Source organism: Lissotriton helveticus, chromosome 3_2, assembly GCF_964261635.1.
Source record: "Lissotriton helveticus chromosome 3_2, aLisHel1.1, whole genome shotgun sequence".
NCBI lineage: Eukaryota > Metazoa > Chordata > Amphibia > Caudata > Salamandridae > Lissotriton > Lissotriton helveticus.
Genome location: NC_136062.1, coordinates 456939516 through 456952968, shown reverse-complemented (window position 1 = coordinate 456952968; position 13453 = coordinate 456939516).

Below are 13453 nucleotides of genomic sequence, written 5' to 3'. Positions count from 1 at the left end.
ATTCAAGAGGTCTCAGCTAAAGTATACATTAGGTCTCAAAAGCTTGACCTAAAAAACAAGAGGTAGGTGAAAAAAACAGAAATAGTGAATACTGCACACATGACGCAATGGTAAAGATAAAGTGTACAGAGAAGCCCTACTCTTCCGGCAAAAAGAAAAAACTTTCCAGACAGTGGCAAGAAACTTTGGGCCTGATTTAGATCTTGGTGGACAAGTTACTCCATCACAACGGTAACATATTTCCCGTCTGATAAACTATAAATTCCATAGGATATAATGGGATTTATATTTCAGTGGACAGGATATCAGTCACCGTTGCGATGGAGTAACCTATCCACCAAGATCTAAATCAGGTCCTTTGTCTCTCCAAACTCAAAGACAAACCATAAATGAAAACAGCCAGATCCTCTCTAATACCAGCTGCAAGCTGCAGTTCCGCTGCCACCAACCCAGAGATTGCCACCGAACAGTAATCCACTTGGTTAACATACTACCACTCAGTGATCTGTCAGCCCCAGCTACAGCTACACCTTGCTGGGCAGTATGCATGAGCAGACTCAATAACTATTTTTTTGCCACCAGAGAAACAGAACCCCACATGAAAAAGTCACTCCAACTGCACTAAGCAGGGGAACAATATACAAACTGTTCCAGAATCTTATAAATGCTGGTGTTGACTATCGACTACAACACAGATGTAGCAGCACTAGAATAACATTTCACCCACAACTCAATCTGGATTACAATTGTTTCATCCTCAGACAAGCCAAACAAAAGTGGGAGAAGTCATTGACAACGTCTACGCATGCCTGTGATGATACAATCAAAGAAGTTAGAGCCCAACTCCTTCAGGGCTGCCGTTCTGCAAGCAGAGATGATGGATGCGACATGAACACCGAATAAATCTAAACGGAATCTTAACCATGGTAAGGTCATATGAACTCGCTGATGTTTGGGCCACAACCATGGAAGACTCAATATCATGGACAAAGCCCAATTTGATAAGTTCAACCAAGACCAAACTACCACCCAATGAACATCAACATATTTGTGTATAGCAGCCAAGAACCCCTTACGGTTGAAGGTGTTTTCACCACAACAATGTAACACAGAAGTAATACTGGGAAAACAAAATTCTTTGTCATCTGCTCCCTTAAACATTGGGCTTTGCCTCATTTGCACACTGTATCAATAACAAAGAGAGCAACAACATCATCTCAGTATTCAAAAAATGTTTTAACCCCTTGCATGCACAGGACGACCGGGAGTCGTCCTGCGCCACGGTGCCGGCACCAGTGGTATTTCCTTTTCCCCCTGACAGCCGCAGGAGCTGGGGCAGGGCTCCCCCAGCTCCCAAGGCTGTCTTTGTTGTTTCTGTGCATTGAAGATCAGCGCGCAAGTCGCGCTGACTTCATTGCACTGAAACCAAAACTAAAATGAGCCAATATGCTAATTTCAGTTTCACTTTCTACTCGCTCAGGGGGCTATCTCAGCCCCCCGAGCATGTATAAAGATGGGAGGGGTCAGAACAATATTCGATGATGACATGGCTTTAAATTCTGGTAGATCCTACGGCGTTTTGGCTATCAGCCTTCATCAGGAACCCATGAATATATTTCAATAAAACCTAAACAGGGTGCAAATAACCAAAAATCCATATCAGTGCTGGGAAACGGTCCTATATACATAGAATAGCCTCTTTGACAACATGAGGTCATTAACAATAATTATAGTCAACTACCATTAAAAACTACTAGTCGTTACACATTCATTAAAAACAACCTAACCAAATACCCTAAATAGGTTTGTGTCATTTAATCTATATCACCCACATTCCTACACCAAGTGAGCATCTAATTGCAAATTCATTAAATGAAAACCTCTGAAACATATATCTGACTTCTTAACCAAATGAGGAAAGATATTAACAAAAGAGAGCAGGGATGAGTAAATAAGTTATCAAGTGACCCAAAGAAAATGGCCACCTGGCCAATTCATGATACCTTGCAATGGGTGTAACATCAGGGTAAAACAACCGACCATTGCCTCACTGCCAGTCTATTGATGCCCAACTCTACAGAAAAAGAAAACCAAAAATGTTGTAATACTTTATTCGATAGATATTTATCATAAATGTACAAACATACATACCAAAGTACATAAAAACAATCTACCCAAAAGTACTACATTCCAACAGAATAACTCAAACAATTTAAAAAGACGTAGTTATTTTAAAATAAAGGGGAAGATTAAAACTATACAGTCGTTTCGGATGAGTTATTGTACATTGCCCAACAACCTAGATCGAATTATCCAGGCACCCGCAAGATATTTTGCAACCCCACAGACAATATACATTGAGGCAGTGTTAGTTAACATGATACGCAGGGCTGATCTATGATCTTTCACACCCAGAACCCTGCATACTGGTTTCAGCCATTTGTTCCTAAAACGCTTGTATGCTGTGCATGCGAATAAGAAGTGACCTAGGGTTTCCTTCGGGCAAGTGCAACCTGGGCAATTTAAATCATGCCCCCCCATGCCTTTCCATCCTTCCATACATTTCTTAAGGGGCAAAGTACCATATCTCAATTTAAAAAACAAGGTCCTGTCTCTGGGTAGCTGGATAAAGTCCAAAAAGGGTTCCAGCTTACACGTTGGTCTATGTTCAAGGAATTTGGTCGTCAGGGATCCCAATTTGGGGTTGGCATGGACGTGGTCTCAACCCAATCCCAGTATAACTTTTTGACAAATTGTTTGGGAGGTGGACTTTGCGAGACCCAAGATTCTCCCAAAACTATAGAAGTTACCAACAGCTTAAGGTTGTTGAGCCACTTTATCTTATTGTTGGCATTAAGGGAGATTAATTCGTCCAACACTCTGGCATATTAAATTAATTCTTGGGTCCTTCTGAGGCGCACCCAAAATAACAGTGGCCTGAGATGGACTTTATAAGCAATTGGTTTCTTGCCCATGTCAAAAAATAATGGTAACAAAGGGGTTGACACTGGAAGTGATACTGTTAGACGGGGACCTGGAGGGTCGGCCGAGCACAAGGGGAGAGGCCTCCGGTGAGGGCCGTCCCCAGCGATCGTACAGACAAGTAACTTCCCCCCCACAGATGGACACCACACGAAGATCAGATTAACACCTTTTATAGGCAGTTCTTGAAGTAAGGTAGTACGATACAATGAGATCAGGACACGATGATCCTCTCAATTCTAGTCTCTATTAGGGAAGGGGGTAGCGGGACAGTCTTGGTACCCGTAGGTACGGCGGTGGAACGGTGATAGCTCACAATCCTCGAGCTCGGTGTTCGGACGGGTCAGACCGCGGCAGCGCCAGCAGGTCCCGAAGAGGTCGTAGGTGGCAACGGGCCGCGGCAGCGCCAGCAGGTCCCACGAGGATGAAGGTTGCAATGGGCCGCGGCAGCACCAGCAGGTCCCACGAGGATGAAGGTTACAACGGGCCGCGGCAGCGCCAGCAGGTCCCACGAGGATGAAGGTTGCAACGGGCCGCGGCAGCGCCAGCAGGTCCCACGAGGATGAAGGTTGCAACGGGCCGCGGCAGCGCCAGCAGGTCCCACGAGGATGAAGGTTGCAGAAGGCCGCGGCAGCGCCAGCAGGCAGGACAATAGTTCACAAGGCAGGGCTGCGGCAGCGCCAGCAGTCCGTCAAGGATGAGTTCGTCGCGGCGTCTCTCGACTCCAGGATACAACTGCCTTCCTGTTCTGGGGCTGCCTCAGTTATAGGTCTGGCACTCTTTGATGTCCGGACCCTCGCTCTTGGAGGTCGGGAGGTCCGGGATGAGGGAGTCCAGACACTCAGCAGGGGGGTGGAGCCAGCGCCCGGGGAGGCTGGGGGTGATCGGCACCTGGCGGGAGAGAGCCATCGACACTTCTTACTCCCATTGACCGGCCAAGTGGTCCGTTCACCTCCTGGGTGGATGGTGGTGGCGGGATGTCGGGGCCTGGCCAGGCCCGGGGTTGGGGTCGAGCTGAGGCCACGCGGCCTCGTGGCGCAGTGTCTAAGATGGCGGCTGGCCCGGGCAAGGGTGCTGACGGTGGCCCAGGCCAGGGACACAGGGATTCCCAGGAGCAGACGTCCCATGGGGGACGGGTTGGGGGTTGCTTCTGCGGGTAGTACCTGGAAGGCCGGTACCAGGGCCCTGCCATGCGGGGAGGGAGCGAGCCCTTCATGGGGCCTGTCCAACATGCGTTCCCCCCAGCTGAAGGCGGGGAGAGTCACCCATCCTCTTGGGAACTTTCCTCGTCGAGGCGGAAAAAGCGGGACAGGCCATCCGCGTTGGCGTGGTCTTGACCAGGGCGATGCTCTACAGTGAAGTCCATCCCCTGCAGGGAGATGGACCATCGCAATAGTTTGGGGTTCTCCCCCCGCATTTGCATGAGCCATTGCAGGGGCCGATGATCTGTTTGTACCCGGAAGTGGGTTCCGAAGAGGTAAGGCCGGAGCTTCTTGAGGGCCCATACTACTGCGAAGGCCTCTCGCTCAATGGTGCTCCAGCGCTGTTCTCGGGGCAGTAGGCGTCTGCTGATGAAGGCCACTGGTTGGTCGACTCCTTTGGGGTTCAGTTGGGAGAGGACGGCCCCAATACCATGGTCGGAGGCATCGGTCTGAACGATGAACTCGCGGCTGTAGTCGGGGGCCTGGAGCACAGGAGCGGTGCACATGGCGGCCTTCAGCTTCTCGAAGGCCGCTTGACAGTCGGGAGTCCAGTTGACTCTTTTTGGGTGGTTCTTAGACGTGAGTTCCGTGAGGGGCCCCACAATGCTGCCATAGTCCTTCACGAACCGCCGGTAGTATCCGGTGAGCCCCAGGAAGGCTCGGACCTCGGTTTGTGTTTCGGGGGGTTGCCAGGACTGAATGGCAGCTACCTTGAGTTGGAGGGGGGCCACCAGACCGCTCCCCACTTGGTGTCCGAGGTAGGTCACGGACCCTGGCCGATTTGGCACTTGCTGGCCTTTATGGTGAGGCCGGCCTGTTGGAGGGCCTGCAGGACCTCTCGGAGGTGGTGGAGGTGGTCTGTCCAGTGGCGGCTGTATACCGCGATGTCGTCCAGGTAGGCGGCGCTGAATTCTTCGAGGCCCGCCAATACCTGGTTCACCAGTCTTTGAAAAGTGGCTGGAGCGTTCTTCATGCCGAATGGCATCACTCTGAAATGGTAGTGCCCATCCGGGGTGGAGAAAGCGGAACGTTCTTGGGCCCTGGGGGTGAGGCCGATCTGCCAGTAGCCCGCTGTCAGGTCGAAGATGCTTAGGTAGCGGGCTGCCCCCATGCGGTCGACTAGTTCATCTGCTCGGGGAATAGGGTGAGCGTCGGTTCGGGTGACCGCGTTCAGACCCCGATAGTCGATGCAGAATCGGAGCTCAGGTGTGGTGCCCGGGGCCGCGGCCTTGGGGACCAGGACGACCGGGCTGGCCCAGGGACTGTCCGAAGGTTCGATGACCCCGAGGGCGAGCATCTTGGAGACTTCTTCTTGGATGCATGTACGTACCCGATCCGGTACTCTGTACGCCCGGTGTCAGACAGGAGGACTGTCCCCAGTGTCCACGTCGTGCAGGCACCAGGAGGTGACTCCGGGTGCGAGGGAGAACAGGTTTGCGAACGGCAGCAGGAGGGCCCGACAATCTTGACGTTGCTCTGGGGTCAGGGCCTCGGAGAGTCGGACCCCGTCCACCGAACCATCTCTTTCACGGGTCCTCAGTAGGTCAGGGAGGGGCTCGGAGTCTCCTTCTGCGCCACTGTCGGTAGCCATCAGCAGGCTGAGCTCTGAGCGCACGAAGTGGGGTTTGAGTCTGTTGGTGTGGAGAACCCGGGGGGGGTTCCGGGGGGACTCCAGGTCGATGAGATAGGTGACGGGACTCTTGCGCTCGATCACCTTGAAGGGCCCTGTCCATTTGTCCTGCAAGGCACACGGTTCGATGGGGGACATCACCCATACCTGCTGACCCGGTTCAAACTCGATGGAGGAGGCATGTTGATCGTACCACTTCTTCATGTCCTCTTGACTGGCCTCAAGATTGGCTTTGGCGATCTCCCTGAATTTCCGGGTCTGATTGCGGAGGGTCAGGAGGTACTTGTAGACGTCTGGAGGGGTTTTTAGGGGGGCCATTTCCCATTCCTCCTTCACTAGGCTGAGAGGCCCGCGAACGGGGTGTCCGTACAGGAGTTCGAAGGGGCTGAAGCCGAGGGACTTCTGGGGGACTTCTCGGTAGGCGAAGAGGAGGCACGGTAGTAGCACGTCCCACTGGCGGCGTAGGGGTTCTTCTAGCCCCATGATCATCCCCTTGAGAGTGCGGTTGAACCGCTCGACCAGTCCGTTTCCCTGGGGGTGATAGGGGGTTGTGAATCGGTAAGTGACCCCGCACTGCTGCCAGAGGGATTTCATATACTTTGAAATAAAGTTTGTACCCCTGTCGCTGACGACTTCCCGGGGGAAGCCCACTCGAGAAAAGATCCCCATTAAGGCTCGACCCACTACTGGGGCTGTTATAGTACGAAGGGGGACCGCTTCAGGATAGCGGGTGGCGTGGTCCACCAGGACCAGGATGAAGCGATGCCCTTGTGCTGTTCGGGGGTCCAGGGGCCCCACAATGTCTATTCCCACCCTTTCGAACGGGGTGGTCACCACGGGGAATGGTTGTAGGGGTGCCTTGAGTTTGCGGCCGCTCTTCCCGCTGGCCTGGCAGGTCGGGCAGGACCGGCAGTGGTTGGAGACGTCATTTCTCATTTTGGACCAAAAAAAGTGAGTCACCAGGCGGTGGTAGGTTTTGTCTTGCCCCAGGTGCCCAGCCAGGGGGACATCATGGGCCAAGTTCAACAGGAAGTCTCTGAAGTGGAGGGGCACCACCAGCACTCGACCGGCCCCCAGCTCTGCGATTCTCTGCTCTCTGTACAAGAGATCATTGTCCCAATAAACCCAGTGGGCCCCGGTGGTGTCTCCTTGGCCCTGGGCGAGCGCTTGCTGTCGCAGTCCCTCGAGGGAGGGACAGGTCTTTTGCTCCTGCCGGAATTGTTCTTGGGTGGGCCCCCCTTCTTGACGCCACTGAGCCAGGTCGGGAAGTTCGGGGGGCTGTGCGGACCCCTCTGGGGTTGGTTCCGGGTGGTCGGTATGGATGGAGTCTTCTTCCGGAGCGATCGGGGGAGGAGGTGCTGACCATTCGGGTTCTTCCGGTCTAGGGATGGTGCGGGTGGCCATGGACCGGGTGGTCACGCACGCCCAGTACGGGAGACCCAACATCCCCAGATGCTCTCTTCTTTCAACAGCTGCCCACGGGGAGCTCTCGAGATCGTTCCCCAGGAGGCAGTCCACGGGGGCATCGTCGCGGACAGTTACTTTTAGCATGCCGGACACTCCTCCCCATTCGAAGGGGACGCAGGCCATCCGACACAGGCTCTCCGAATTGTCGGCCGATCGGACGGGGCAAAGAACATTTGGCAGGATTTGTTCTGGGGTCACCAGGTGACAACGGACGGCCGTCACACTGGCCCCGGTGTCACGCAGGGCTTCGGCCTTGCGCCCATTTATGCTCACCCATTGGCTGTACTTCCGAGTGTTGGCTGGCAGGGGAGTCCGCGGGACCATGTCTCTTCCCCCTAGGCAGGCCAGGGTCATGGCGGCAGGTTCCCACTTGAACTGCTCCGACTCGTATGCTTCAGTGTCTTCGGAGACTTGTTCTTCTCCTAGGACGGCGGCCGCCACCTGGCGGGGCCCGGGCGCCGGGTTCTTCGGGCAGGTCGGGTCACTGGCGTAGTGGCCGACTCGCTGGCATCGGTGACACGTAACGTTGGCTCGGAACCCCGGGCGCATCGGGGGGTTTCCCCCGCCGGCTGGGGGCGGGGTGGTGTTGGCGGGAGTGACCGGGACAGCGTCTCTGCCTCGGCCCGGTCCTCCTCCTCCTCCTCGGGGACGATGATGACCTTGGTTGGATCTGTTCTGCTCATTCGGCCCACTCCGGGCCACTCGGGTGCTCTCCCACCGGTCCGCCTCGGTGGCGAGCTGCCGTGGTTCAGTCAATTTACTGTCGAGGAGGTGCTGCCTGAGTTCGACGAAACAGTTGTTGGAGAGGTGCTCCCACACAATGAGATTGAAGAGTTGTTCGTAGGTGGTTACGTTGTTACCCTTGATCCACCCCTCGAAGGCTCGGCTGAAGTAGTTTACGTACTCCAACCAAGTTGTACCTGGGATCCGGGTGCAGTTGCGGAACCTCTGGCGGTACATTTCGGGCGTAAGCCCATATCGGCTGAGGAGGGCGGCCTTCATGTGGTCATAGGACGTCATTTGATGGTCCGGAAGCTGCAGCAGGGCATCACGGCCCTCATTGACGAATCTTCCCCATAGCCCAGCTCCCCAGTCACTTCGAGCGATCCGGTGGGCCGTCATGGCGATCTCGTAGGCCTTGAACCACTGCTGTATGTCGTTGTTCCGGTGGTATTCTCGGACCACATCCTTGGGGATGTGGACCTTCTGTTCGGTAGTACCCGGGGAGCGCGGTGGCTCGGGCACCCCTAGGTTTGTGTTCAGTTTGCGTATTTCTATCTCTGCTAGTTTGCACTCGTGTTCGTATGCCAGTCTTTTTTCTTCGAGATCCCTGTCTCTGTTTTTCCTCTCGCTCTTCTCTGAGCCGTAAGTGTTCTAAGTTTATTTTCTGTTCCGCCAGCTTCAATTCTCCGTCTAATTTGAGCCGTGCCAAGTCTAGCTCGTGTAGTCTGTTTTTTTCCCGCCCCTGGATCTCTTCTCGGGAGGGACCTGTTCTCCGTTCTTCCGTCAGGGTGGTGTTGACTTCCGGGGCTTCGAGGTCCCGGGGTGTGGCGGTATTCGTCTCTGTCCCGGCCTCTAGGGCGTTTTTGAAGTCTTCTTTTGTGCTTAGCCCGGTGGTAGCAATGCCTAAGTCCATGCAAAATTGTTTTAGCTCTCGGTGGCTGTATTCCTCCAGCTTTTCCATCTGGAACTTCTCTGCCGATCCGCTCTCTTTGGTCGTCATTGTGGTTTAGTCGTAGGGTGAGTTACTATCTGTACGGTACGCGTTGGTTCGGATCCCACCGCTGCCACCAATGTTAGACGGGGACCTGGAGGGTCGGCCGAGCACAAGGGGAGAGGCCTCCGGTGAGGGCCGTCCCCAGCGATCGTACAGACAAGTAACTTCCCCCCCACAGATGGACACCACACGAAGATCAGATTAACACCTTTTATAGGCAGTTCTTGAAGTAAGGTAGTACGATACAATGAGATCAGGACACGATGATCCTCTCAATTCTAGTCTCTATTAGGGAAGGGGGTAGCGGGACAGTCTTGGTACCCGTAGGTACGGCGGTGGAACGGTGATAGCTCACAATCTTCGAGCTCGGTGTTCGGACGGGTCAGACCGCGGCAGCGCCAGCAGGTCCCGAAGAGGTCGTAGGTGGCAACGGGCCGCGGCAGCGCCAGCAGGTCCCACGAGGATGAAGGTTGCAACGGGCTGCGGCAGCGCCAGCAGGTCCCACGAGGATGAAGGTTACAACGGGCCGCGGCAGCGCCAGCAGGTCCCACGAGGATGAAGGTTGCAACGGGCCGCGGCAGCGCCAGCAGGTCCCACGAGGATGAAGGTTGCAACGGGCCGCGGCAGCGCCAGCAGGTCCCACGAGGATGAAGGTTGCAGAAGGCCGCGGCAGCGCCAGCAGGCAGGACAATAGTTCACAAGGCAGGGCTGCGGCAGCGCCAGCAGTCCGTCAAGGATGAGTTCGTCGCGGCGTCTCTCGACTCCAGGATACAACTGCCTTCCTGTTCTGGGGCTGCCTCAGTTATAGGTTTGGCACTCTTTGATGTCCGGACCCTCGCTCTTGGAAGTCGGGAGGTCCGGGATGAGGGAGTCCAGACACCCAGCAGGGGGGTGGAGCCAGCACCCGGGGAGGCTGGGGGTGATCGGCACCTGGCAGGAGAGAGCCATCGACACTTCTTACTCCCATTGACCGGCCAAGTGGTCCGTTCACCTCCTGGGTGGATGGTGGGGCCGGGATGTCGGGGCCTGGCCAGGCCCGGGGTTGGGGTCGAGCTGAGGCCACGCGGCCTCGTGGCGCAGTGTCTAAGATGGCGGCTGGCCCGGGCAAGGGTGCTGACGGTGGCCCAGGCCAGGGACACAGGGATTCCCAGGAGCAGACGTCCCATGGGGGACGGGTTGGGGGTTGCTTCTGCGGGTAGTACCTGGAAGGCCGGTACCAGGGCCCTGTCATGCGGGGAGGGAGCGAGCCCTTCATGGGGCCTGTCCAACAGATACCAAATCTCTAATAAACGTATTCTCTGCAAACACCAGGGCCTTGATGTTTTCAGTACCCCATAGTTCAGAACCGTAGACTGCCGAGGCTACAGCCAAAAATGTGGATATTCTAACTTTTTAACAGAACGATTTAGACAAAAACCCGGTTGGGTCCATAATTACCTAGATAGTCTAGATAGAGCTATGGAAGTGGTCCTAGATGTATGACCACAAAACTATGCTCGGTATATCGGCAAAAATGGACCTATTGATGCTCTGAAACAGAATATAAATTGCAGTATATAAAGCTAAAGCTGCATGTGTTAGAGATTGCAGAGTGTGAAAGTCATACTCCATATGGTAAAGACTCCTAAAGTTCAAAAGCAGTTACACTGGATTGTTAGTTAGCGACTGCTAGTAATGGGGGGTCTTAACCCTAAAGTAATGTCTATATATGTCTAATGAGGAGAAAGACAAACTAAATGGACCAATACCTGATATATCTCACAGGTCTCCGAAATCGGTATGCCTTCAAGGTTAGATTTTACAGGTCCGATAATAAGTCGATCAATTGCCCTGTGTGTCGAAACAAGGCCCTTGTTATTATATTAAGTCGATAACCAAGTTGCGACTTAATTAAGAATACAGTTATTGATGGCCACTTACCAATAACGCAGTGCATAAATGGTACTGAAGGAGATTAAATAAGACTCGTGAGGGAAGCTCGCAGCGATAGTGGAACAGGATAGCGATAGTGACCTGAAACCTAAAGAGATTTAAATGGGAAACATTTTTAAATCTAATTTAATGGTCTGTAAAATATGCGTGCTAGCGAGAGTTATACTGGCGCGCTTGTGTGAAATACTGATAGAAAATGGTTCGATGGCAGCAGCTTACCGTCTCACTCCAGATGATATCCGCATATGTTCCCGGGGTCTGCTAAGTCAAGGTCACGGCGGCACGAGTGTGCTCCGAGAGAACCGAGAAAGCACACTGCATTTATATATTACAAAAATTGTCTCCACAGCCTGACTGTGCGGGGGTATTCTTAGTTTTAATTGTAAATACAAACACATGCCAATACCCCCACCCCAAAAATCAATTACCACAGCCTTTCTGCCCCCCGGAGGCATATTGGGGCAAAGCCCCTTAACTGCCCCCGGGTGGGGCAAGAACCCCACAAGGCCTCAGGATTTATTTATATTTTTAATTCAGGGGTGAGGTCAGCCCAGAATGGGCATGCCAATGCCCACACTTCCCCAAAACAAGCATTGGCATAGCCAATAGGTCTCGCCTTATGGACCGTATAAGTGGTTAGTCATGCTGCACATTAACCTTACTTGTAGGTATCATGATACTCGTATCATATATGGATGCAATGACATAGGCAAAATACAAGTCGTGCTAAGCACTGAGCATTTTAAGCCACTTCCTTAATTACATTGGCCATGTCCCTTTGGGAGACCCCCTCCAGTTTTTTCATCCCACTTAAAGCTCTAGCAATAAGTAACGCTACAAGATAGACAAAGAACGGTAGGTTTTCAATTAATAAATACATACACAAGCAGAATGTCACACTGCGTGTGCCGAGGATTGACCAGACAGACATCGCAACCACGTTTACGGTCCAGTTCAGCACAACCTAAAAGTGCTGATGCGTTCAGAATGCGCCAGTGAAGCCCAAAGGGTACGGGAGTGGCACAACAAGTATGATGTCACACTTGACCACTCAGAATGTGCCTGTGATGTCAAGGCATGATAAACATGAAGTCCCATTTAATGCATTCAGAACGCGCCTGTGACGTCCAATGCACATGGAGAACTGACACGATAAACAGTAAAGATGTGCGCTTCGCGCACGTTATATATCCATCCAGAGATAACAACCACCTACAAAACCATACATTGCACTGTTCAGTTTCAGTCATTGTAATGCGCCTCACCTTTATCAATGCCCATGTACTTTCTGTCACGTCAAATTAATAATATGCAGCTCCTTCCGGTAACAACCGCTACGGCTCTTTTCTCGTGCCAGCCGCTGGTCACTTCATCTGATTGAAAAAATACACCAAGAGTAATACCTGCCTGTGATGTAATCCTCAATGAGAGCCGTATCAGTGCCTGCGCGCTTGGTAAATAATTGATTGCTGACTGCTCACCCGCCATACAGCTGACTGGTAACCTAATTGACTAGGGCATGCCTCGTGGCTTTACCGCTCCTTTGAAAGTGTTTTGTGGAGAAAACCTCACAAATCGTCGCCTGAGCAGCAGCTTCCAGGAAGAAGAAAAGTAGCCGCCGGGGTGGAGCAATGTCGACAAAGCATGGCGGACTCACGATTCTAATCACCCAAAACAGCTAAAAAGAGAGAATTACACCTACATGCAGGTTTCATTCGCATGCTCAGAGCACAGTCTAACAAGTGCGGCCATGCAGCCGTGAAAGTGAAAGCTTGGGGAAGCCTTTGAAATACGATAACGAACAGATGGCACACAGTGCTCCCCTGCTCGTAACCGAGAAAATAGGCCGTGGACGGATACATGCAGACGCATTTGACCAATTGCGTGATGTCTTTTTTAGAAAGACACACGCAAAGACCAATGAAAAAAACAACACACACACAAGCGTGTGGAAAGCCCAGAGCAATTCCAAGAAGTCGTTTTCCTAGAGCAGCGCATGCTGCACATCTAACCTGGGCTTATATTGGAATTCTATAATGCATATTAGCAAGCCCATTATCGCTGTTTTAGCGGCAGTTTCCTGCAGCTAAAACGGCAATCATTTTAATGAGGTTCTTGCTAATATGCCCCGCAGTGTTTAGAAGCATGTTTTAGACCTTATTTAGTTATTTTATAAACTGTAGAGAATCAGGAAATATCAAAATCATATTTGACATTTTGGCTACATTTGATTTCACTGATCGGTAAAAAGGCTGGTTTTATGATATGATATGATATGATTCGGCTTTTATTAAGCGCAGCATACACTCCATGGAGCATCTTGGCGCTAGTCATCTCGTGTCACAGATGAGAAGAAAAGAAGGGAAAAGAAAACTGCCAAGGGGAAAAGTGGGAAGTTAAGTAGGAAAAGTGAGTAAGATTAAATTAATGCTAGACATAGTGTGTCAGTAGCCTTGAAAATCCATGTTTTAATGGCTTTTCGGAACAGGGTCTCTGAGTGGATCAGGCGCAATTGAGGGGGGA